The 26,558-nt window shown below is 41.6% G+C and overlaps 1 long non-coding RNA gene across 2 annotated transcripts; it reads left to right on the top strand.

The window, feature by feature from the left end:
- The first annotated feature begins 6,468 nt into the window (after positions 1 to 6,468).
- On the top strand, positions 6,469 to 17,924 carry LOC138737696 (uncharacterized). 2 transcript variants are annotated; one of them, XR_011341157.1, is made up of 5 exons: positions 6,469 to 6,991; positions 13,236 to 13,368; positions 14,691 to 14,831; positions 16,316 to 16,439; positions 17,588 to 17,924. It is a non-coding gene; the product is annotated as an uncharacterized lncRNA (long non-coding RNA). The 2 variants fall into 2 exon arrangements; XR_011341158.1 differs by lacking the exon at positions 13,236 to 13,368.
- The last annotated feature ends 8,634 nt before the right edge of the window (positions 17,925 to 26,558 follow it).

Consider the following 26,558-nt stretch of genomic DNA (forward strand, 5'->3'; position numbering starts at 1 on the left):
GACTGCGAACCTATTGCTACCAAGACCAGAAGGTACAGTGCAGCAGACGAGATTTTATAAAGTCTGAGACAAAACGTCTGCTGGACGAAGGTATCATAGTACCAACCCCCGTGAGTGCAAGTGGTAGTGGTAAAGGGAGAAAACAAGTCCAGGCTAGTAATTGTTGATAGCCAAACTATTAATCGGTGCACACTCCTGGACACATACACCCTCCCTTGAATCTCAGACATGATGAATAATATTGCACAGTATCGGGTCTATTCGACCATTGACCGGAAAGCTGCCTATCACCAGCTATCAATCTTTCCAAGGACTACCCATATACGGCATTTGAGGCTAACAGTCATCTCTATCAATTCCTTTCAATATTACAAATGGGGTTTCTATCTTCTAGAGGAAGATGGACAGAATGGTGTACAAGTATGGGTTGAAGGCTACCTTTCCCTATCTCAATAATGTCACCATCTGTGGCCACACCTTGGAAGACCATGATGCCAACCTCCAGAGTTTCCTCCACGCGGCGAAAGCCCTGAACCTCACTTGTAACTATTCTGTTAAGTGCTTGTTCAGGACTAAACCGCTGGCTATCCTTGTCTACATAGTGGAGAATGGCATCATTGACCCCAATCCCAATAGGATGCACCCCCTGTTAGAGCTCCCCATTTCCAGGACCACAAAGGCTTTGAGTAGATGCTTGGGGTTTTTCTCATATTACACCCAGTGGATCCCTCAATATGCTGATAAGGTTCACCCTCTTTTAGAAGCCACTCACTTCCCCCCTCTCAGCTGAAGCCCAAACGGCTTTTAACTACCTCCAGAACAACATTGCGAAAGCCACCATGCATGTGGTGGATGAGAATGTACCTTTCCAAGTGGAAAGTGATGCTTTGGACGTAGCCCTGGCCGCTACCCTCAACCAGACAGCCTGGCTGGTTGCATTTTTTTAAGGACATTACAAGGCCACTAGCTCCGGAACCCATCTGTGGAAAAGGAGGTTCAAGCCATTGTAGATGGCATAAGGCACTGGAGACACTATCTGTCAGGTAGAAGACTTACATTCCTCACTTACCAGTGCTCCGTCGCTTTCATGTTCAATAATGTCCAGAGGGGCAAAATCAAGAATGATAAAATTGCTAGGTGGAGGATTGAACTCTCCACCTATAATTATGACATTGCTTATCGGCCAGGATCCATTGATAACCCTCCAGATGCCTTACCCAGAGGAAGCTGTGCCTCTGCACACACTGAACAACTTCGTTCTCTGCATATTGAGCTCTGCCATCATGTGGTCACATGCATGGCTCATTTTGTCAAGGCGCACAATTTGCCCTATTCCATGGAAGACGTCAGGGAAATTACCAGGTCTTGCCAGGTCTGCGTGGAGTGCAAGCCGCACTTCTATTGCCCCACAAAGGCACACCTGATTAAGTCATCCAGGCCCTTCGAATGGCTCAGTGTCAATTTTAAGGGACCAGTCCCCTCCATGACTGGGAACACCTTCTTCCTCTCTGTCGATGACGAGTACTCCCGCTTCCTGTTCGCCTTTCCATGCCCAGGCATGTTCACCTCATCAGTCATGAAGGCCCTAGACTCCATTTTCGCTCTATTCAGGTATCCCAGCTGTATTCATAGCGACCGGGCTTATCCTTTATGAGTGACGAGCTACATCAGTACCAGCTGGTGAGGGTCATTGCATCCAGCAGGACTACCAATTACAACCCCCGGGGGAATGAGCAGGTTGAAAAGGAGAACGCCACAGTCTGGAAGGCTGTCAAACTGGCCCTGAAGTCAAAAAGCCTTCCAGACTCACTCTGTCCTTGCTCTGGCACTCCACTCTATCTGGTTGCAACTATGTACCTCGACCAACTCTACTCCTCACGAGCACCTATTCACTTTCAAAAGAAGGTCAGCATCAGAAACTACACTCCCAGTCTGGCTCACTACTCCTGGTCTAGTCCTTCTCAGGAACCACGTGAGGAGAAGCAAATCCAACCCCCTGGTGGAAAGGGTGAAACTGCTCCATGCCAATCCTACGTACGCCTATGTGGAGTACGTGGATAGCAGGGAGGACACCTTCTCCATCAGGGATCTGGCACTTCCTGCAAGTCACAGAGCTCATTCTCATCACCTCCTGTCAGGGCCTCAGGAGATTTGGTTCAGGAGGAAAGTGCATCCCTCTCCATCATAGAGCAAGAGACCCTGCCCGCCTGTCCTTCCTCACAAGGGGACCAAAAGATGCAAGTAGTCCAAGACCCCCTGGTGCTAATGCGCTCCACCAAGATCTCCAGAACCCCGACTGCTTAAATCTGTAAATTTGTAAATAATTGTATTTTTTTATATTTGTTTCTGAACCCATGTTCTCTGACTTCATTCACAGACCCTAAATTCTACAGGAAGGGTAAATGCAGTGAACTGGGATTCACTGGTAGCGTGTTGTGCTGGTGGCTGGCCCCCCTCACATTTAACGCTGGTTTCCCGCCTAAACCAAGAACCCTTCTGAAGACTACTGTTGAACCCTACCCTTAGTTACAATCTAATAAAAGCATTTGTTCTCCCTTCAGTCATGAGAACTTTTATTCACGTTAAACCTGTACTCCATCTCACAGAGACAGCAGCTGAATTAGAGCTGATGTTACGTGTCAGAAAGTGATGCATGGTAGGGGAAAGCTGTTGAATGGTAAGTCAGGACAGATGAAGATTTCTACTGATATGTTTAAGTCAAAATGAAGTCAGGGTGACTAGTAATGTGTTTGAACATAGAATACACAGCACAGTACCAGACCTTTTGCCCACAATGTTGTGTTGTCCTATATATACAGTCCCTAGAAAAAAATTTTAAAATTCCCTGTAGAGCGCGTCGAAAGAATCAAAGGCTTGTTGATCCAAACCAAGGCTTTTATTAACTAGAAGACTGGAGCGTATCACATGTAGGTCAATCAGTCCAGAATGACCTGGTCTGGCTAGGAACAACCATTTAAGACCTGCCAGTAGGTGTGGCTATGCTCTCAACCAATCACAGTCATCCTACACTACCATCTGTACATATACACATTGGTGATAGAATCTGTACTATCACACTCCCTACTTCATAATCCTCTATTTTCCTTTCATCCATTTGCCCACCTAAGAGTCTCTTAAAATGCCCCTATTATACCAGCCTCTACCACCATCCCAGGCATTCCAGGAACCCACTACTCTCTGTGTAAAATCCTTACTCCTGATGACCTCTTCAACTTTCCTCCCTTCACACTTTACAGATGTCAAGTGGTGTTTGCCACTCTTGCCCTGGGAAGATGGTGCTGGCTGTTCACCTCATCCTATGCCCCGCCAATTATTTTCCACTTGGATTTTTATAAAAGTTAAGAGGTTATTCATTCGTAGGCTTTGTATGGCCTGCATTTTGAATTTAGAGAGTTTGGTAGCAGATAAAAAGCATTAGCTCTAATATTGCTGTCATTGTGCTCCTTGAAGATTGGAAGGCTGTATCTTGTAAGGTAAAACATCATGAGATGGGAATGTGTAAGGAGTTACCCTGTACAGGGCTGTAACAAGAAGGGGAGGTGTCCTGGTACTCCTGTTAGGTAAAACATCATGAGATGGGAATGTGCAGGGCTGTAACAAGATGTGAATGCATCCTTGTACTTACAAGATAAGAGAGACATTGATGGATTGAGAGGCAGGAAGCTAGCAGGGAAAGGATAGCAACAGTTTTAGTCATTGGACAAGTAATGATATGATGATGTTCTAAGCACATATCCAAGGGTATAAAAAATCACCATTTTGCTGATAACGGCAGAATGCATTCTCCGACTAACATGGTTAGTCGCAAGTGTTACAATCCGGTAATAAAGAACAAAGAACCCTGATTTCGACTCAGCCTGGTGTTTGTCTCACTCATTCATGAACAAAGCAGACCTAACAATTTGCAGGCAGTTCCATTCAGTTAACCAGCTAATGGGCTTTGGAGCTTGTGCTGGGGGTACAACAGTGCATCCGTGAGGCTAAGACTTCCGTGGACAGCATGTTTTTGGAGATGGTTATCCCACAGCTTAATGAAATGCAATTAAAGGGTGGCAACGGGCAGAGGAGGGGAAGTGGGCAGGAAAATTATCAAATAAGCCTCAACACGCATCTCACTCCAAAATGGTTTTCTGTGTTAGAAGATGGTGTAAAGGGGTTGTTCCTCAAGGGGGTGCCATGCCAAGTTCACAGCTGCATATGTGTAGCTTAGATATAGGAGAGAAAGAGCAAAACTCCAAGGAAAGCAGTGGTAAGAGACTCAGCAATGAGTGGAATGAATAGTCATTTTTTTGAATGTGAATCCAGGATGGACTGCTGTGTCCCTGATGTCAGGGTCAATAATGGTACAGAATAGTGGCAGTGTTTTCTAAAGAGACCAAACAGTCAGAAATTGTGGTTCATTTGGGATGAAGGATGTGATCCAGCAATTTGAATTTGGAGAGCTTGGTAGCAGATAAATAGCCTTTTCTCTTACATTGCTGCCATTGGATTAATTTTGGTTCAGTGTTCTAGCAAGAAATGGAAGAGAATGATTGGTTAGAATCAATATGTTGCTGATGCAGGAGAGAGGGCTTACAATTTCTGGATCCTGAGATGGTTTCTCAGGAAGATAGGAGCTGTATATGGTCGTGGGGACTGGTTGCTGGGAATAGAGGTGTGGAATGGTGTTTGTTAATGCTTTTGGCAAGGATTTAAACTAATTTGGTAATGGATTGTGCACAGAGAAGGGATAAAGTAGGCATAAGTATCAGACAAATATGTTCTGAATACTATGCCAGTCCATTAGGCAGGGAATAATGTATGGAAAATATGGATTGCATCTATTTTAATGCAAGGAGTGCATTAAAGAAGAAGACTCATCAAATGGTGCGAGCAAACTAACCTGAGTTTGAACATAAACAAGACAAAGGAGATGATTGTGGACTGCAGGAGGATGAAGGTTGACCATTCTTCACTGCACATCGATGACTCCATTATGGAGAGAGTTGTGAGCACCAAGTTCTTTGGTGTGTATCTAATGGACGACATATCCAGTACCCACAGCACTTCCTCATTCATCAGGAAGGTGCAGCAGTGTCTATACCCCTGAAGAGGCTGAGGAAAACATGGCTAATGGGTCTTATGTTGAGAACATTCTACTGGAGGACAATTGAGAGTGTCCTGTCTGGCTGTATCATTATTTGGAATGGCAGTTGCAAAGCATCAGACTGGAAGTCCATACAGAGAATCATAAAAATGGCTAAGAATACCTATTTATGACATTCATCAGGAGTATTCCTTAAATGTGGCTCAAAGAATTATTGAGGATCCATGCCATCCACCAAACAATGACTTTGACCTACTGCCATCAGGTAGGAATCTGAAGCCGAATCAGGATTTATTCCCATGAACTTGTGTCACGAAATTCATTGTCTTGTGGCATCTTTAGAGGTGCAAAATTGCTATAAATTAATTGTTACAAAAGAAGAGATTAGTGAGGTTGTTCTTGGTTCATTCAGAAATCTAATGGCAGAGGGGAGAAGCTGTTTCTGTACCATGAGCTGTTCATCTTCAGGCTCTTGTATCTCCTTTCTGATGGTAGCAGTGAGAAGCGGGCATAGCCTGGGTCATGAGGGTCTTTGAGGATGGTGGCTGCTTTCTTGAGACACTGCCTCTTGTAGATGTCCTTAATGGAATGAGAACTGATGCCATGATGTTACTGGCTGAGTTCACAATCTCTGCAGTCTTTTCCTGTCCTGTGCATTGACACCTTCATACCAGTGATGCAACCAATCAGACTGCTCTCCACAGTACGTCTGTAGAAACTTGCAAGTGTCTTTGGTGACACATGAAATCTCCTCAAACTCCCCACAAAGTATAACTACTTGTGAGCTTTCTTCACGATTGCATTGACATGGAGACCCCAGAATAGCTCTTCAGAGATGTTGACACTCAGGAATTTGAAGTTCTTAACTCCTTCCACTGTTGACCCTTCGATAGGACTGGTTTGTATCCAGATTTCCACCTTCTGAAGTCCACAATCTGTTTCTTAGTTTTGCTAATGTTGAGTGCAAGGTTGTACAGGGTGTACAGTGGCTTCAAAATCAGGACTGCTAGTTTGGGAAATAGCTTCTTCCTGCAGGCTGTGAGACTGATGATCAGTATCCTGTCAACTTGGGTCTTTTAATAATGGATTTGAATAAATTATTCCAAAATATTTATGCATATTTATTTTATATTATATATTTATATATGTAAGTGATTATTATGCACTGTGTGGGAAATGCATTATGTGCATATGTGTGCACACTGGGGTTCAGAAAAATAGCATTTTTTTTATCAGATATCATCTGTTTGTATATGGACAGTCAGATGATAATAAATGAAGTAAGTTTGTTGAACTAAAGGCAATGATTAACAAACTCAAAGTTAAACTGTTGTTCAAATCAGAGTAATGAAGAAAGAACAGAGGGGTGGTAACAGAAAGAACAGAGGGATGGTAATGGAAAGACCAGAGGGACGGTAACAGAAAGAACAGAGGGACGGTAACAGAAAGAACAGAGCGATGGTAACAGAAAGAACAGAGGGACAGTAACAGAAAGAACAGAGGGACGGTAACAGAAGGTTATCTGTGTTTATTAAAATAACCTTAGTGTGAAAATCATAAAGGGGCTGGAATTTCTGAAGTACATCTGGAAGATCCTTTTGGACCAGAACATAGAGGAGTACTGGAGGAGAGATGATACGAGGTCTGATCTATGGGAATGTAAATGAGTAAGTGGAGACAGTGTAAGTGGGAATAGGATTTGGGGGTAGCAACTTAAGGTTATTATGGAGAAGGACAAGAACAGGCCAAAAATGGTCCAGTTTTGGGGAAAATACTGAAGACAGTAACACATACAGTGTGTACCATATGGGATACATGGTTTTATTGGCTGAGACACAGAATACAAGATCAAAGAGGTTATGATTCAATTCCATCATACTTTAGGTAAGTCACAGCTGGAGTTATGGTCACCATACTATAGGAAGGATTGGATTCCAGTGGAGTGGATACAGAAGAGACTCATCAGAATGTAGTCTGAGAGGAACATCGCACAATAAAGAGAGGCTGGATATTGCTTTACTTGGAGTGGAGGAGCCTGAACGGGGACTAAATGACAAAATTCTAAAGGGATAGGCAGGATAGAGAAAAATATTTCCCCATTAACCCAGCTGCCTATGAGCAGAGGTTAAATGTTGAATTGAAATTATAAGAGATTTTAGAGGGAATTTGAGAAAGGAATATTTCACCTCGAGTCTGTTCGCAACTGAAATTCACTGCTCCATAGGCTGGCAACTTCTCAATGCTTAAAATAGAATTTAAATTATCACTTAAAATGCAATTGCATAATAGCTACAGGCCTAGTACTGGGAAAAGAGATTAGCATAGCCATGTACTTGATGGCCGCTAAAGATATAGTTGACTTTTTTCCATACTGTATTACTCTCTGAATCTTTAATTCCTTAAGTGCATTTAATCAGGCCTGGTGAATGCTGGTTTATTACCTGATGAGAATTTAAATTGTGATTCCTTGACTGTTTATGTTGCTTGCAGTTGTGTTTAGATTGTGAAACGTAATTATACTTTGATGAGGAACCATCAGTTAGATCCTGAACTCCAATTGTTTCCATATGTTTAAAGGATCTGAAAATATTTAAATTAATTGTGCATGAAAATGAATGCTTACATAAATACGGGCATTAAAAAAAAAGGAGTATACTTAAGCAAATTTTGCCAGCAGGCATCATACCATTTATTTATACTTATTGGATGTAAAAATCATTAGACCATAAATTATCAGTTAAGTTTTTGACCTGATATCAACAGAGATACAGAAGCTAAAACAAAATTGCTTCCTATGGGTGTCTATCACTAGAAAGGGGAAGAAACAAATTGGGATAATATTTCCTCTGCCTGCCTCTTTTTATATTCTAATTTTAGTTTGAAGCTTTGGCATAGTTGTATCTAGGGTATGGCAGCCAGGGGATGTGGCTTGGGTGCCACTGTCCTCATCTTTCCTGACTGCTTTTCTCAGTCCATCAACCCCGCCCTCCATCTAACTCCTGATGTGGCAGTGGTGGATGCACAGCGTTGGTTTGAATTATTGACCAGGTTTCAATGCAGACCAAAAATACCAGCTGTTTGCATTGTCAGTGAAGACTCACCCTCAACTCCTGATAGGTGACAGTCAGTTTAGGGTACAATGAAAACCATCAGGAAATGTAATGCTTTGTTGGCAGTGGGGTTAAACTTGGTGGCTTTCTTCTTCTCAATAACTGTTTTCATAACAACATATTGGTGCGAAGGAACCCAGAAAATGCCAAACCAAACTGCAGCAAAGGCACAAAATTAAACTGTATCAACTTTAACGGTAAAGGCTCCTGTTCTAACCTGGTCCATTACAGCTGGAACATGGGGGACGACAGGTTTTCTTTTGTTATTTCCAGATGGGAATTTGGTATTCTTGTGAGGAAAATATAAATGGTGTTGGTGAGTGTCTTTTATCAAGTTTCTTTGATGAGCAAGTGTTGGCCTGCACTGAGCTCCCAATGCCTGATTCTGAACCCTCCCCTCAGCCTTCTACCGCACATGCACACTGGAGTCCGGTATGCGTGTGCGGTAGTAGGCTGAGGGGAAGGTTCAGAGTCAGGCATTGGGAGCTGAGGTGTGTCTCTGTAGGCTGACTGCTGAGGGGAGGGTTCAGAGTTGGTGCTGGGAGCTGAGGTGTTCGCTTGTAATCGAACTGCCGAGGGGAGGATTCAGAGTCAGGCGTCAGGAGCTGCGTGATGCCTGACTCTTAACCCTTCCCTTGGCCTACATCAGAGCTTCTGATGTCCGACACTGAACCCTTCCCTGTCCCCTTTTGGAGCATGGACTGAAGAGGGTGTGCACTGAGGATGAGTTTGAGCGTGGGCTTCAGGATCTTCTTGATTCTCTCCCACCAGGTGCTCAGCACCGAGAGTTACCTTTCCACCATAGGTAAGAGAGGGAAGTAGCAGGGACAGTGACAGCCACTTTTAACTTTGGCTGCTCACCTCCAGCCTGGGGAACGTCGATCACTGCTTTCATTCAGCAAATACTGGCCTTTGAAGTGGGCAGAGAGTTTTTTAAAATTGAAATTACTGTCATTTTTTTTAAGGTGTAGATTAATTTTGAATATCTTATTATATCCAGCTCAATGTTGATACCACTATTTTAGGGTTCTACAGTGATTAGAGCAGGTAAGGAAGGTGAGGTGGATAGTTTGGCGGTGGCAAGGGATTGTTGCGGGTGAAGGGTTGAAGTAAGTTTTAACAGGAGGGGTGCAATTTCTGTGTTTGCCGTAGGTACTATTTTCCATAGATACACCATGGATTCAGGGGCATGCTCCTGGATTCCCTTGCCTAAGTATCTCATGTCAGCAGAAAGCAGGGCTGTAAATAATCCAAAACAATAGAGAGGTGGGGGTGAAGATCTAATATACCATCTGTAGAGCGCGTCGAAAGAACCAAAGACTTGTTGATCCAAACCAAGGCTTTTATTAACTAAAAGACTGGAGCATATCACAAGTAGGTCAACCAGTCCAGAATGACCTGGTCTGGCTAGGAGCAATCCTTTAAGACCTGCCAGTAGGTGTGGCTATGCTCTCAGCCAATCACAGTCATCATACACTACAATCTGTACATATACACATTGGTGATAGAATCTGTACTATCACACCATCTTCTCTGATATGGTTAAAAAAAAACAATTCCTCCTGGAGTTGTACTAAGTGGTAGCAGTGTCAAATAGGTGACCTGAAGTTCTATGCTACTTCACTTCTAATAGCGTGACTGCATTGCCAGAAATCCTCTCCTGTTTTGCCATTGTTGTCTGGTGAAGCTTACTTGTGGCTGTCTACTGGAATTCACAGTTGGTGGCAGGATTTAAGGATGCATTTACTGAACTTTGATAGTTATACACTCCATCATGTAATGAAAGCAATAAAATCTCACCTACTAAACTATGAAATGTTGAAATGCATGTTCTGTTCTGTTGCCCTTCGTGGCAGCCTGCAGTGATCCATAAGCAATAATCTTTAGGGATGAAGAAGAAGAAGAAGAAGAAGAAGAAGAAGAAGAAGAAGAAAAAGAAGAAGAAGAAGGAGAAGAAGAAGGAGAAGAAGAAGGAGAAGAAGAAGGAGAAGAAGAAGAAGAAGGAGAAGAAGAAGGAGAAGAAGGAGAAGAAGAAGGAGAAGAAGAAGAAGAAATTTATAGTCATAACATGTCACAAACTCCATTGTTTTGCAGTGCAAACATTTACATAAATCACCTACAAAATAAATATTAAAAAATTCAAGAAAATCTCAAAGTGGGGCAGTGTCTTTTGTTCACTGTTCATTCAGGAATCTGATGCCAGTGGGGAAGAAGTTGTCCTTGTGCCACTGAGTGCTCATCTTCACACTCCTGTACCATTTCCCTGATAGTGGCAGAGTGAAGAGGGCATAGGCTGGGTGGTGGGGGTCTTTGAGGATAGATGCTGCTTTTTTAAGACACCGCCTTATATGTGGATTGTGGAGGAACATTGTGAATTGTGGATGACCATGTGACTTCCCTGTCACATGAAATTTATTTTGAGGTTGCATCACCTGCCAACCAAGGTTGGACTCCGGCCACCCATTAGTGCACACCTTCCCACTGGCTAATTTAAATGATTCAGCGTCATCATTGGGCAGGTGCTCAGAACTGAATAAAACATCATTTCTTTCTCTCTGCCTCTTGGTCCAAATCCTGTGTTTCACTCTACGTTAGGTCACTACTGTGGACATCCCTGGAGGAGTTTTGGGTAAGGTGTGCACTACACTTAAGATGAGCTGTAGTACTGCAATACATCAATGCTTGCAGAGAACCACAGCACTGTGGGTAGAGGGAATCAGAAGTTCCTGTCTGTGAAGAGTGTACATGTGCAAGAGCATGTAGAAGATAAGCAGCCTCTGGTATCAGAGCTCAACTTGCATCTGGTGTGAATGTCTATATAATTATTTAGTAGCCATATAGTGGCCCGTGGCCTGCTCTGTGGGCCAATGCAGCAAACAGCCCTCACGCGGGATGAAATGCCCGCTCCCATAGGCTGCAGGAATAGTGGTTGAATCAACCAATCACCGCCAGTGGATCACAGGGGTTCAATCCAGGCCTGTGCATCCAGGACAGCCTATCAGCAGCCAGCCTTCCTCAAGCCATGCCCCAGTGGTGACACTGCCGGCTGCCTATAAAAGGCAGAGCTGCAGCCCAATAAAGCACATGTTGATTACACTCCCTTGGTGTGTGAGTCTTCTTTCAACCCATTATACCTTGAGTTTGGTTCTTTCCACACACAACTCATCTTTTGTAGAAAGACAACAATGATATTGGCAAAACAGGAGAGGATTTCTGGCAATGCTGTCACGCTATTAGAAGTGAAGTAGCATAGAACTTCAGGTCACCTATTTGACACTGCTACCACTTAGTACAACTCCAGGAGGAATTGTTTTTTTTACCATATCAGAGAAGATGGTGTGATAGTACAGATTCTATCACCAATGTGTATATGTACAGATTGTAGTGTAGGATGACTGTGATTGGCTGAGAGCATAGCCACACCTACTGGCAGGTCTTAAAGGATTGCTCATCGAGTGAATACTGGTGTCTGCAATGTTGCAGGGTGAGTTAACAACCCTCTGGAGATTTTTCTTGTCCTGAGCATCACTGTGTGGTATGGACGTGCCAGTGATGCAACCAGCCAGAATGCTCTCCACCTGTAGATATTTTTGATAGTCTTTGGTGACATACCAAATCTTCTCAAATACCTCACAAAAATGTGCTTATTTCTGATTTTTCTGAATATAATTTGAATGTGCAACCATGGCCATATTATTGGAGTTAGATATTTTTGCAAATGGGGATATTCTGTAAAATTAATAAAAGAAAAACAAAATTGGATAAATGGATTAAGAAACAAACTGAGTGGGAACATTATCAGTTTAAAGGTAATTTACCAGGGGATAAATTAATTTCTCATCATATATATAAATTTGATAAACTCAGGTGAACCTTTAACAACAAGCCTAATTATTTCTCCCTCTAACTTGTAATTAGCACATTACATACAAGTAATAATTTTAAATCAGTGATTCTAATATGTTATAAAGTGCAAAGACAAAGGTAATTACGCTCCATCTTTCCAGAACTTATTGTCGTGAACATGTAACAAAATGATCACACCAGCATTGATTAGTTCAGTATAGAGATGTGTTGGCACCCGCAAATTGATATAGCCTGAAAATTCAACTCATGGCTCATTCAGTACCTTTGAAGGAGTTACTTTTTCCTGTTTTCATCATGAACTAGCTACAGATTAAATATATTACCACAAGACAATGATGAAGCTCTTTCTGCTCAAGCTCAGTGACCTGCTACAATTCTACCTTCAGAAACATACAGCAAGATATTATTTTAATTTCCACGTCTGACTGTTTACACTTTGGGCCTGCATCTATTAAAATTTGACCATCCAAACATATTTACATAGTTCCCATCAAGCTTAAAGTCATTAAAAAAAAAGGTTAGTTATCTGCTGCAAAATCTGATATGTTTCCTTGAGGTTAAAAGTTAAGTTATAAAATATTACTAGGCTTGCTGTGAACAAAATTCATGAGGATACAATGAGATTAATAAACTTTAAATGGCCTTAAGGAGACAAAGGAGGAAATATCTCTTTTTTTTCCTTTTAATTTTAATGAAAATATAAAATAATCCAGAAAGTAAGTTAAAATGTCCATTAAAATGTACTGATTTTTTAAAGTACCATTAATACATGGAGTATATCAATCCCAACTTCTGGAGATTAATCTTCTCACTATTTCAAAAGCATGACCTACTGGAACAGCAATATATTTACATAATGAATTCTGTTAATTTTGAATTAATAGCAATGGACTGCCAATTTGAAATAGCATGATACCTCAGACAAATAGGAAAGTGTAACCTTATAAAATGGATTTAATCAATCTGAGCAATGTTCACAAAAATACATACTAAAAAGAGCACTGTTAAAATGCACTAGAAACATGATAGGCTTCTTCATTTTGCAACATATTTTAACCCAGTCGTTCAACATTTTCCTGACATTTTTTTCTTTATTTAATATGGTAATTGAAGGAGAAATTTAACCTTGCTTTGCCTATTTTCTCATGCAGAAAATAGGGAGAAACTTTGAAGAGCAAGGTCACGATTGCATTGGACCAAATCTACAGATGTGTAAGCAAATATCAGATGAGCTGAATTCTCATCAGCAGTGTGGATTGTTGATGAAACACCTGATGAAAGGAGGTACTTAATTGCAGTATCTAAATAATTAAACTCGTTTTTAGGGACTGAATCAACTATTATTGCAAAATGGCACCAGACCATTCCTTCTCAGCCTGCTCAGCAAGTCCTACTGTGAACAATTGCCAGGCAGTTGTTGAAAAAGATCCTTGCATCTTTTCAGATAGTTTTTAAGCTTCTCTCACTATAGGTGAATCTTGGACTCCACATTTGGGGAAATAGTGCAGCCTTTGTGTGGCAAGATTGGAAAGTATTTTAAATAATCAGCAAGAAGTAACTTTGATTTTGAGAGTACAAACAGAAAATGCTGGAGCGACTCAGCAGGTTAAATAATGCCCTTTATGTAACAAAGGCAGAGGTACATAACTGACAGTTCTGGCTTGAGCCCTTCATCAAAGTATGAGAAAATACTGGCAGGATCAGAACGAAAGAGTGGGAGGGGAAAGTGGGGGGGGGGATTGGCGAAGCAGGAGATGATAGGTGGAGAAGGGACGCAGGGGCCAGCAGCATTGAGTGGGGGGGAGGCAGGGAGCTGTGTAGGTGAAAGAACTTAAAGGGCAGCAAATGGGGGAGGGGAAAGAAAAGGAAAGCAGTGAAGTCAATGTTCATACCATCTGGCTGGAGGGTACCCAGATGGAAAATAAGGTGTTGTTCCTGCAATCTGCGGGTGGTCAGGGTGTTCCCTCCACCTTGGGTGGGGGTGGGGGGGGATGTAGTGTCAGAGATGGAGCGAAGTTCTTCCACCTCATCCATAAAAGGATTGCCACTGAATGTGGCAAAGCGGAGGACTGATGACGTCGCAATGACCCCATCAGGTCACGACCCAAGAGTGCAAATTTTTAAGAATCCATATGGTCGAAAAAGGCGATTACATTGCACAGAAGATCTGCCTGAGCCCTAAGACTGCTTGCACAGATCTCCACTGGTGCTCGTACCTGCTCTTCAGTCTCCATTTTGAGAATAGGCCGCTTTCCCTTATGTCTCACATCACAGTGGCGGGCAGTGCTGCTACACTACTCTCCCCAACTCCTTCAGCTTCGGAAGCCAGCTCACGTTCTGCACTTTTGGTTGTCAGCATTAAAGGTAAATTCACCTTTTTTTTTAAACGAGCAGGCAATTATGTGGGTTTGTGCAGGAAAAAAAAACCTTTTGTATGCTACATTTGATGAATCACCAAGAAGACTAGTCTATCCTTGGAAGGAAACAAAATGCCATTATCCCATCCCACCTGATGCTAATTCATTCTGACTGTAATCATGGTCCATGCGTTTGGAAAGTCTGAACTTATTCTGCTGTTCCTCAATGATTATCCATTTCATCCACAGCTCCAAGGTAAGAGCATCTGCGTGAAATCAAGTGGAAAATGGAGCTCTTATTCCAGATTCTACACAGCTGTCCATGCCAGCACCATCTGCTGCTGCCGACTAAGGGAATGTGAGTGGTCAAGTGGAAAAACAGCTTGCAAGGTAAGAATGCTAGAACTCATTATGAGGATAATCATGTTTTGGTTGCTTTCAATTCAGGTCCATGTGACAGAGTGTTAGTTGCTGACATTTAATTGTGATGCCCAATAACTGGAAGGTCACTGTTTCTATTCCATTACCATTGGATGCTGAAATGCGACTGATAAGTGATTCCTCCTCCACAAGTGCAATCAGAAAAACCTTGGGAGACCCTCCTCTGATTGTATTATTTTGTAATTTATTTTCTCCCACAAGCAGGAGTAGGGGCAAGGACATACCTGAAGCAATGGCAAGTTTTCATTTAAACTGAAAGAGTATGAAGCTGTGCTATGATGACCATGTGTATTAATGGTGGAAGGACAGATGAGAAGATCAAGTTCAAGTTTGTTCGTCATCCAATTGCACAAGAGCAACCTGCAAAACAGTGTTCTCCAGTCCTCGGTGCAAAACATGCAAACACACAACCAGACAAGCCATACATATGCAGGGAAAATATACATATATAAAAAATAAATAAGTATTCCTTAATAAATAGTAGTATGTTGAATGATTAGAGTGAGCAATTCATTTATTCGTTCAGCATTCTCATTGACCGTGTAAAGAAGCTGTTTCTCTGCCTGTTGGCTCTGACACTCCTGTACCTCTTTCCCAACTGGAGTAGCAGAAAGATGCTGTATGTGGGATGGTATGGTAGAAGTTCTCAAAGATTTTGTGTGCCCTCTTCTGACAATGATCCTGGTAGTTTACATCAGTGGGGAGAAGGGAAACCCCAGTGATCCTGTCTGCCTCTCTTATAATCCTGTAGATTGACCTCCGATCTATGCAGCCACCGTACCACACTGTGAGGCAGCCGGCCAGGACGCTGTCAATAGAGCTCCTGTAGAAGGTCAACATGATGGTGGCTGATAGCCTTCCCTGTTTCAGGCTTAGGAGTGCCGTCTCCATTGTGTCTTCCTGACAAGTGAGGAGATGTATGTCCAAGATAGGTCACTTATTAGGTGGACTCCAAGGAACGTGGTGCTCTCTACTCTCTCCACTTCTGAGTTATTGATATGTCCTGGAGGGTGGTTGTCCTTGGTCCTCCTGAACTCCACCATCAACTCCTTTGTCCTAACCATGTTGAGAGAGTCAGGTTATTATCCTTGTGCACAGCTCATTATATGAGATTTTCCACCACTTCTCTGTAATGATGTTACGGGAAAATATGTGGAAAAGGATCAGATGCTGTCAGAATTGTAAGGATCGGATGCTGTAAGGATGGAGCAGTTCTGATGGGGCAAAATGAGGAATGAGGGGTCATGTATCCAACAGGATATAGGTGAATATGCCATTGTACCTATCTTTCCTGACAGGGTTCAGCCTTTAGAGTATTGCTCTGAATCCAGCAACATGACACACTAATTTCCAGGGACAGCTCCAGACATGTTTTCTTTGTTGCAGCAGTAAATTTCTTAGAGTTGTTCTGAGAATTTACTGTCCTTTCACAGCTCCAGGCTCATCAATGAAAGCGATCTAAAGGTAAAGTGAAGAGTCCGAGTGTCTAAGATCGATTGGCACCTTTTTTTTCTTCCTAACTCCAAAATACAGAAGCATCAAAATCAGCACAGCAAGGTAATTGTTATTTCGCTTATTCCTTGAAGAACGGCTCTGGCCCAAAACATCAGCAATATTATCTTTGATGCTGTAAAGACCAGCTGAGTTCCTTCAGTATTTCAGTGTGATTTTACTTTATTAGGAAATAGCTTCTCCCCGCATCTCTGGGACTGATGTATGGTAACCTGTAACTTTGATGCTCTTCAAAATGAAATTAGTAAATTGTTCATTATTTTGTATATATTTATTGTATGTTTTACTCATGTATCTGATTATTATGTGCTGTACATTCTGTGTGTATGTGTGGCAATGTGGAGAAGAGAAACGACATTTAAACTCATTTTATATTTCGTTAGATGATAATAACCTGAACTTGAACTTGAACCATCTTTGATTTTGCCTTTTAAATACTGGAATTGACATTATGTCATGATTATAACTGCTTTCATCAATCCCAGAAGTAAAAATTATAATGAGCTGGCTTGGCTGCAATGGCAAGATCAGATGCAGTGAATTTACCTTAAGCTGTCCTACGTTAGACGGTCTGCAAAATGGCCTCTGAATTTCAGAGACCATTTCACAAGTGCCCTCACTCACATCTATCCTTTCCTTATTCCAGCTAATAAAACTCTGGTGACACAAGGTCAGTGCAAATCAGGAAGCTGGCTTATTATTCAGAACACACATGACTAAACATAATATTAGTTCTAGGATTTTCCACCATCTTCTATGACAATTGCAGTACTGGATAAAACATTACTAGATCCATGGCACCATAAATGTAAGGCAAAAGACCCAGTTGCTTTCTGGTCTGATTCTTAGTGTAGTAATTAATTTTTAGTTAATTGATACCTTTTATTGTCTATACTGCCAAGTCTGGTTTAGTGAACAAAATATTTTTGCTCATCTCACTTTCAGTCATAGGAAGTAGTTATAGGAGTACCTGTTCCTCCAATGTACTCTCAGTTTGGTGATTTGCAAATACGCATAGCAATTTTAAAAAAGCACTCGATAGATGATGTCTGCTGTGACTATGCCAGGGTCAAATTCTTAGCAACAAACAGAAGTCTAAAATTAAATTTAAAAAATAACTATTTTCCTGAAATTTTAGGGTATGAATCTTCACTGCATGTAATATAAAATGTACAAAATTCTTATTTTCTTAGGCAATATAGTTTGCAGCTATACTGTGTAAGGTAAAAACATCATGACTTGGGACCGGAGAAGGAGTCACCCAGTACTAAGGAGTAACAGGATGCAGGTGTGACCTTGTACGCTCAAGATAAGTGTGGCAATAACAAGATGATGTGCAGCAGACTATCAGAGAAGGGTAGCAACAGCTTATTCATTGGACAATGTAATGGTATGATAATTTACTAAGTGCGTGTCCTGAGGTATAAAAAAAACACCACTTGCTGATATCGGGAGAATGCACCTTCTCCAACTAACACTGTTAGTTGCAAGTGTTACAATCCGGTAATAAAGAACCTTGATTTCGACTCAGTCTGGTGTCTGACTCACTCATTCTCGAACAAAGCAGACCTAACAACTGTGAATTTTAAACCCAATTTAATCTACTTTAATTTAAAATAATAATTAAATAGATATGGTTTCTGAATTAGTTATTACTAAACATAAAAAGGCAACAATAAAAATATGTGACAAATCTATTCGGAATTGTACATCCTTTGATAATAGTTTCTCATGTTTCCTATTCAGTTTAATTAATTTATTGTTTAAAGCACTGCACTTTTCACAATATAGATGTGTCATATGTCACTAACCAAGTGTTACATACATTCAATTCTATGATACTTAAAGCTCAATAAGTTTAAAAAAAATGTCTGAATTAGGTTTAAATGAGTAAATCTAAGTTGTATATCAAACATGTTGCATTAATATCTGCTATTTTTTTTATTGGAGAAAGCCACATCATTTTGAAAGATTGGAGCTGGAAATAAAGAACTCAAAATGTGAAGAACAGAGGCTAAGTCACTTGATAAGCAGCGAGAGTTCTGACCATTGAGCTTTGACATGAGTTTGAATTTGACTGCAGCAGCTGAGGGATTTGTATTTATGTAATTAAATAAGTTTGTAATATAACAAATGCTAGCAGGGTGCCTCTGAGATCAATGCAAGAGCCATAGCTTTTTACACTCTTTCAAAATGACTTGGATATGTTATATCCAAGTTGGTGATGATATAAAGTTGGTTGGAAATTAAGTTATGAGGCAGACACAATGTGTCAACAGTGATGTATTCAGGTTAACTGAGGGGTGATCATTTAGAAACATTGGTTTCTAGAGAGATTTGAAAGGGTAGACATTGTGAGGATGTTTCCTCTGGTTATGGAACTAGGGGAATCGTCTTGGGATAATGGTTTACTGCGTAAGACCAAGATAAGGAAATATTTATTTCAAAGGTTGTGAATCTTTGGACTCTCTACAGCTATGGATGCTGCATTGTTATGTATATTCAAAGCTGATGTAGATTTTTTCACAATGGAGGAATGAAAGGTTATTGAAAGAGGGCAAAACTATGGAGTTGAGGACAAAGATCAGATCAGCATGGTTTTATTGACTGGTAGAACAGGCACGAAACCCTTTGACACCCACTCTTGGTGCTGTATCCAATGTATCTTTGATAAAATCCCCCAACCACTATAGCTGACAACAAATGATTCACCTTAGTGCTCTGAGAAAACTATGTTCGCTCAGAAATCCATCCCCAGATGGAGTACTAAGCAAGCAGTGAGATGCATCCCACCAGAATCATTCAATTGAAGTTCATGGAATGAATTTCAGAACAGAGTACTTTGCACTACTGCAAATGGAGAGCACATATTATACCAATGACAGGGATGAGTACCCCAGCAGTATGCTATTACATTAACTATTGTTTCCTTTCACAGAGTCATAGATAGACCATCCAGTGGCATGTAATTTGCTGAGGTTTGGACATTTGGTGTTCTGATCTGGGTTCAATCATTCAGGAACCCAGATGCTAACAGTCATGCACGACTCCTTACATTGATGGTTGATGGAATTCAATATAGAGAAATATGAGGTGTTGCACTTGGCAAGATTTAACATGGGCAGGGCCTATGCAGTGAATGTTAGGAATCTAGGGAGTGCTGTAGGAGTACAAGTACATAATATACTGAAAGTCATGTAATATGTAGATAGGGTAGTCAGTCAAAGCAATGAGTATGGAAATTTTAATTTATTTAAATTTAAGTTTAGACATACAGCATGGCAAAAGGCTATTTTTGGCCTAAGAGGCTGTGGTTCCCAATTTACACCCAATTATCCTACACCCCTGGTATATTTCAAACGGTGGGAGGAAATAGAGACCCCAGAAAAAAACCCTGCAGACCCTGGCAGAATGAACAAATTCCTTACAGACAGCACAAGATTTGACCCCTAGTCCTGATTGCTGGCATTGTAAAGGCACTGCTATGCCAACTATGCTACCCCAAATTTGAGAGGTCATGTTGCAATTGTATAAAATGTTGATAAGACCCCACTTGGAATATGGTGTCCAGTTTTTGCCACGGTGATATAGGAAAAAAATGGCTAACTTGTGAGAATGTAGAGAAGTTTTACAAGGATATTGCCAGCACTCAGGCCTGAGCAATAGGGAAAGGTTGAACAGACTTTGGCTTTATTCACTGGAGAGCAGGAGGATGAAGGGTGATCTCGTGGAGGTTTAAAAACTCATGAAAGGAAAATATTGGGTGAATGGAGAGAGACTGTGGCCACAGTATTGGTTTCATTAACCAGAGGATCTGGGTTTAAGGTGAGGGGGGAGATATTTAACAAGAACCTGAAGTGTAACTTTTTTTACATAGTATGTAATGGGCTGACAGACAATATATTTGAGGCTGGTACAATTGCACTGTTTAAGAAAAAACAGATAGATACATAGATGGGATGAGCTTAGAGAGATGTGGGCAAAATGCAGACAGGTGGGACTGGTGTGGGTAGTCAGCCTGTTTGCACACTGTATGTCTCAGTGATTCCATGAATCAAAGTATCAAAAAAGTGAACCCAGTAAAACACCATGAGATTGCTCAGTAACCACAATAAACTTCATGAATTCAATATTTAGCACGGAATTGCCTGTTCACCCATGTTAAAAAAATAAATCCCATTTTTGAAATATATATATCCAGCTGCGCTGGATGGGTCACGTCTCCAGAATGGAGGACCATCGCCTTCCCAAGATCGTATTATATGGCGAGCTCTCCACTGGCCACCGTGACAGAGGTGCACCAAAGAAAAGGTACAAGGACTGCCTAAAGAAATCTCTTGGTGCCTGCCACATTGACCACCGCCAGTGGGCTGATAACGCCTCAAACCGTGCATCTTGGCGCCTCACAGTTTGGCGGGCAGCAGCCTCCTTTGAAGAAGACCGCAGAGCCCACCTCACTGACAAAAGGCAAAGGAGGAAAAACCCAACACCCAACCCCAACCAACCAATTTTCCCTTGCAACCGCTGCAATCGTGTCTGCCTGTCCCGCATCGGACTGGTCAGCCACAAACGAGCCTGCAGCTGACGTGGACTTTTTACCCCCTCCATAAATCTTCGTCCGCGAAGCCAAGCCAAAGAAGATATCACGGCCAACCAGACTGATAACAAATGATTCAAAATAATTGCAGCAATTTGGTGAACTTGTTATTGCATTTGTGCCAAATGCCTTTGTGTATAATTTTGACAACTTATTAATGGGCAGTTTACAATAAACCACAAAGGAATTTGTATCTCTGAATATGATAACGCGATGGCAGTAATAAATTAGTCTGCAAGAATAAACAAGTGATATTGCATTACTTTTATTAGCGATATGGAAAAAAATGGTCCAATTTTCACATGCAAATTTATAATTCTCTGAGAGATTGTCTGTGCAATCCACTAAGGAGCTATGAAGTCTGAAAAAAGAGGGCTTTTAATACGTTGCTATTCACCAATGGAGGGATAAATTATACCATTAAGTCATTTGTTTGGTGCTGTGAGTGCAATATTTTCCCAATTAGAGGGAAAAAAATCACATGTGAATGGTTCATTGACCACCACCCTAAATTTTGAATTCCTCCACCACCATTGCACCATGGCTGCAGACTTTAATATTTACCAATGTATGGCAGTTAGTTATCAATTGACCGCATCTCCTTTCAAATATTGACTGCTACCACCAGAAGAGACAGCAGACACCACCGTTTGCTGGCTCCCTCAAATCATTATCAAATCTGAACATATACTGCAATTTTTGGACATGAACGCTAGACTTTGCTGTGCAGCACACTGAGAGCACCTTCACCACCACCCCCTCCCCTCCATTCACTCTATCTACACTTCCTGCTGATTCGGGAAGCAGCCAACATATTAGAAGTCTCCTTCCACCACAGCCACACCTCCGCCTTCATCTTGTTAGGGAGAAGATTCACAAGTACGAGATCATGCACCCCCCAGACTCAAGAAAGATTTCTCACCCTCCTTCGTCAAACCCTGAATGAACCCCACATGAGTAAAATTAGGCTGCCATTGCTCTGCTCTAACTCTATAACTCTGTAATGAGTTCTTATTGTTGCACTATGCATGCATTCACTAGCTGGACTGCATGTAAAACGAAAATTCTCACTGTGCCTCAATACATGTAACAATAAACTTGAACTTAAAACAAAAGGAATGCAGAGATTCAAGAAGGTAACACGTCACCATCTCTTCAAGGGCAACTAAGGATGAGGAATAAATGATTGTGTCAGTGATGCTACATCTTATAAATATTTAAAAGAAAATGTTCTGCAAGATCTTAAAATATGCTGAGCATCACTGCATTCAGGAGTTGACAGAGCCTACCAAAGCAGAGCAGAGTTCATCTCTTTTACCTTGACAAGATCTGACAGATATGTTGTCCAGGCTGCCTTCTTGAATCTGGTGAAACTGCTCTCAAGGTGCTAAGAGGTAGGAAATTCTCCTCTTCATTGAGGAATTGGGCATTGCTCAGATCAATTGACTGCATAATGCCAGCCTGGATCTGCCAGAAGTATTTCATTCAAACTGCAGATAATACAAAATGCACATGATGATGACTTCAACTATAGGCTGAAAATCTTGCTGCTTAATTTGAAAGACCAGAGAGCTGCCAAAGTCCTTTCATTCGGAGGGTATGTGCAGTATACTTGATTTTTGATCCATCAAGTCAGTTTATTGTGGGTTACTTGACAGAGATTAACATTGACATGGAACATAGAACACCACAGCACAGTACAGCCCCTTTGGCCTTTGACATTGTACCGACTCCCTAGATTCCTTAAAAAAAATTAATAAACCCACCCTACCCCATGTGCCTGTCCAAGAGTCTCTTAATTGCCCTAAATGTTTCCACTTTCATTGCCATCCCTGGCAAGGCATTCCAGGCATCCACAACTTTCGGCATAAAAAAATTACCCCTGATGTCTCGCCTAAACTTCACTTTGTACTCATGTCTTCAGGAGTTTGCTATGACTGCCCTAGGAAACAGGTGCTGGCTATCTACCCTATCCATCCCTCTCATAATCTTGTAGACCTTTATCAAGTCTCCTTCCTCTCATCCTTCTACACTCCAAAGAAAAAAAGTTTCAGCTCTGCTAACCTTGTCTCATAAAACCTGTTTCCAATACATGCAATATCCTGGTAACATTCTGCACTCACTCCAGAGTTTCATCTCCTGTTTCATTACCCTTCCTATAATGAGGTGATCAGAACTGAACATAATAGTCTGCATGGTCTTAACAGAGATTTGTAGAGTTTCAACATGTCATCTCTACTTCTGAACTCAGTCCCCTTATTAATGAAGCCCAGCATCCCACAGGATATCCTAATAATATCCTAATAACCTGTGTGGTAACCTTATGGGATGTAAGGATTTGAACCTCAAGATCCCTCTGTTCATCAACACTCTTAAGTAACGACCATTAACCGTGTATTTAGGCTTCTGGTTTGTCCTTCCAAAATGCACCACCTCACATCTATCCGGATTGAACTTAACCTGCCGCATTTCTGCCCAACTCCACATCCTGTCTATATCCTCTTGTAACATTTGACAACCTTCTGCTCCATCCACAACTCCTCCATCCTTCATGTCATATGCAAACTTACTGACCCATCCTTCCACCTCTTTATCTAGGACATTTATAAAAATCACAAAGAGAAGGGGTCCCAGAACAGATCCTTCCTGCACTCCACTAGTCACTGACTCCAAGAAGAACACCTTCCTTCCACTAATACTTTCTGCTTTCTACCTCTAAGCCAATTTTTTTTATCCACACAGCCAAGGATCCACTGATCCCATGCTTCATAACTTTCTGGATGTCTCTCATGGAGAGCCTTGTCAAATGCCTTGCTAAAATCCATGTAGACTACTTCTACCACCCTACCCTCATCAATTTCTTTTGATACCTCCACAAAAATTAGGCTCATGAGGCATGACCTTCCCTTCACAAAGCTATGCTAACTATCCTTGGGTAGACTCTACTTCTCCAAATGCTCATAGATCCTATCTTTAAGAATCCTCTCCAATAGTTTACACACCACTGATGTAAGACTCACCAGTTGATATTTCCCAGGATTCTCCCTATTCCCTTTATTAAACAAAGGGATTATATTTGCCAATCTTCCAGCAGCTCCCCTGCAGACAAAGATCATAGATATTTCCCAAGCTATCTTTTCTCTCACTTCCCAAAGCAATCTGGGGTATATCATGTCAGGCCCCGGGGACTTATCAATCTTGATGATTTTAAGATGATCCAACACTTCCTCTTTCTTAATTTCCACTTTGTACAGCACACAGGCCTGTTCTATTTTGACCTCTGCCTGATCAAGGTCATATTCTCTTGTGAATACTGAAGCAAAATATTAATTTAGGACCACCCCAACCTCCTCTGCCTCCAGGCACATGTTGCCTCCCTTATCTTTTAGTGGCCTCACCTTAATTCTCGTCATCCTTCTGTTCTTCACGTACACTTAGAACGGCTTGGGGTTCTCCTTAATCCAGCATGCCAAAGTCTTCTCATGACCCCTTTAATCTCTCCTAAGTCCTTTCTTAAGCTCCTTCCTGGCCACCATATACTTCTCATGAGTCTTTTCTGTTTCCTGCTTCCTATAAATAATATATGCTTCCTTTTTTTCTCTTGATTTGTTGCATCACCTGTTTCATCAGCCACTGTTCCCTTTTCCTACCATATTTTCCTTGTTCTAGTGGGACAAACCTATCCTGAACCCAGCACAAGTGGCCACTAAACTTCCTCCACATTAGTTCTGTGCTTTCTCCCTTGAACATCTGTTTCCAATTTAGTCTTGTTTATTTTTGCCTCATCCCTTCATAATTAGCCCTTCCCCAGTTAAGCACTTCCCCATTTTGTTTGTTTTTATCCTTTACCATAGCTATGATGAAGCTAAGCGAGTTGTAATCACTCTCACCAAAATGCTCCCCCACTGAGAAGTCCATTACTCCTGGTTCGTTACCCAGTTCTAGATACAGAATGGTCTCTCCTCTTGTTGGCCGGTCTTGAACACACCTGACAAATTCAGCCCCATCTATTCCTCTTGCAGTCAAGAGATGCCAGTCAATATTACGGAAGTTGAAATCAGTCATCACTACAACCCTGTATTTCCTGCACCATTCCAAAATCTTCCTGCTTATCTGCTCTTCAGTGTCCTGAGGGCTATTTGGGGCCCTATTGTCTACTCCCAGTAGAATGATAGCTCCCTTCTTATTTCTGACTTCCACTCACACCAACTCAGTGGACACTCGCTCTGCATGGTCCTCCCTTTCTATAACCATGATAATATCCCTGACCAGTAATGCTACTCTCCTTCACTGCCCCCCCCCCCAACCCACCCACCTTTTCTACTACTCACTCTATTCCTGTTAAAACACCTAAACCCCGGTACCTACATCAGCCAATCCTACCCTTCCCCGAGCCAAGTCTCTGTAACGGGCACAACATCATAATTCCATGTACTGACCCATGTTCTAAGTTCATCATCTTTATTCCTAATACTCCTAGTGTTGAAATAGACACATTTCAAACCATCTAACTGGCTACATTTATGTTTTGTCCTCTGCCTGTCCTTCCTCACCAACTCAAAGCACACAGCTTCATGCTTTTGTCCTTCTACCCTAATCTATACACTCACATTCTCTGATTCCCACCCCCCTCCTAAACTAGTTTAAACCCTCCCTAACAGCTCCAGCAAACCTGCCTGCCAGGGCATCGGTTCCTTTTCAGTTCAGGTGCAGCCCGTCCTTTTTGTACAAGTCAGATCCTCCCCAGAAGAGATCCCAATGATCCAGAAATCTGAACCTCTGCCCTCTGTACCAACTCTTCAGCCACCTGACTTGATTTCTTCCACAAGCATGGCTGCTCTTCTTCTTTCAAATTTCCTCTGTCTGGAATTATTTTAATTTTTGTTTTGCTTTTTGATGAATGTCAGTGTTAAGCAAATGATGGGACGTTTTTATTTAAGCACTCTGTGGGGTGTAAATGAACAGAAGTTTAGAGAGATATGGGCCAAAATGCAGGCACATTAGACTAACTCAGACAGACAATTTGATTTGTGTGGTGAAGTTGAGCTGAAAGGACTGTTTCCACGTGGTAACACCATGATTCCTTCACTCTGATCATGATTTGGTTATCTGAACAGCAATTTCCCATGTGCTCTCTACAACCTGAGATAGCTTCAGAATATTGTGCAAGACTGTTCAATTTCTGTCCTTATTTGCAAATGTAAACCAGTCCTTTTCAAATTCTGTTAGCCAGGGACGTTGATTATTGAGAGTTGGAAAGGCATTGAGGATGGTGAAGATGAAGAATCCTGTAAAAGGCCAAGATACTGAACCCCTAATTTTCCTCCCCATAGAACATGAGAAACGTAGTATCCAAGCACCACAGAGGCCAAAGGGACTAAGAATAGATATAAATTCACAGTTACACTGAGTGCATTTGGGGAGAGAAATTATTCAGTGGCCCTTCTACCATCAAACACACTGGTTTGTCAGTAACACTAGGACTTTTCTTTGTCAGCTCTCCGAACAGAGAGCATTGGTTTGTACCACTGCATGTCTCCACTGAGAAATATATTTCAGCTGCAGAC

Source organism: Narcine bancroftii, chromosome 6 (genome assembly GCF_036971445.1).
Source record: "Narcine bancroftii isolate sNarBan1 chromosome 6, sNarBan1.hap1, whole genome shotgun sequence".
In the NCBI taxonomy this organism is placed as follows: Eukaryota; Metazoa; Chordata; class Chondrichthyes; order Torpediniformes; family Narcinidae; genus Narcine; species Narcine bancroftii.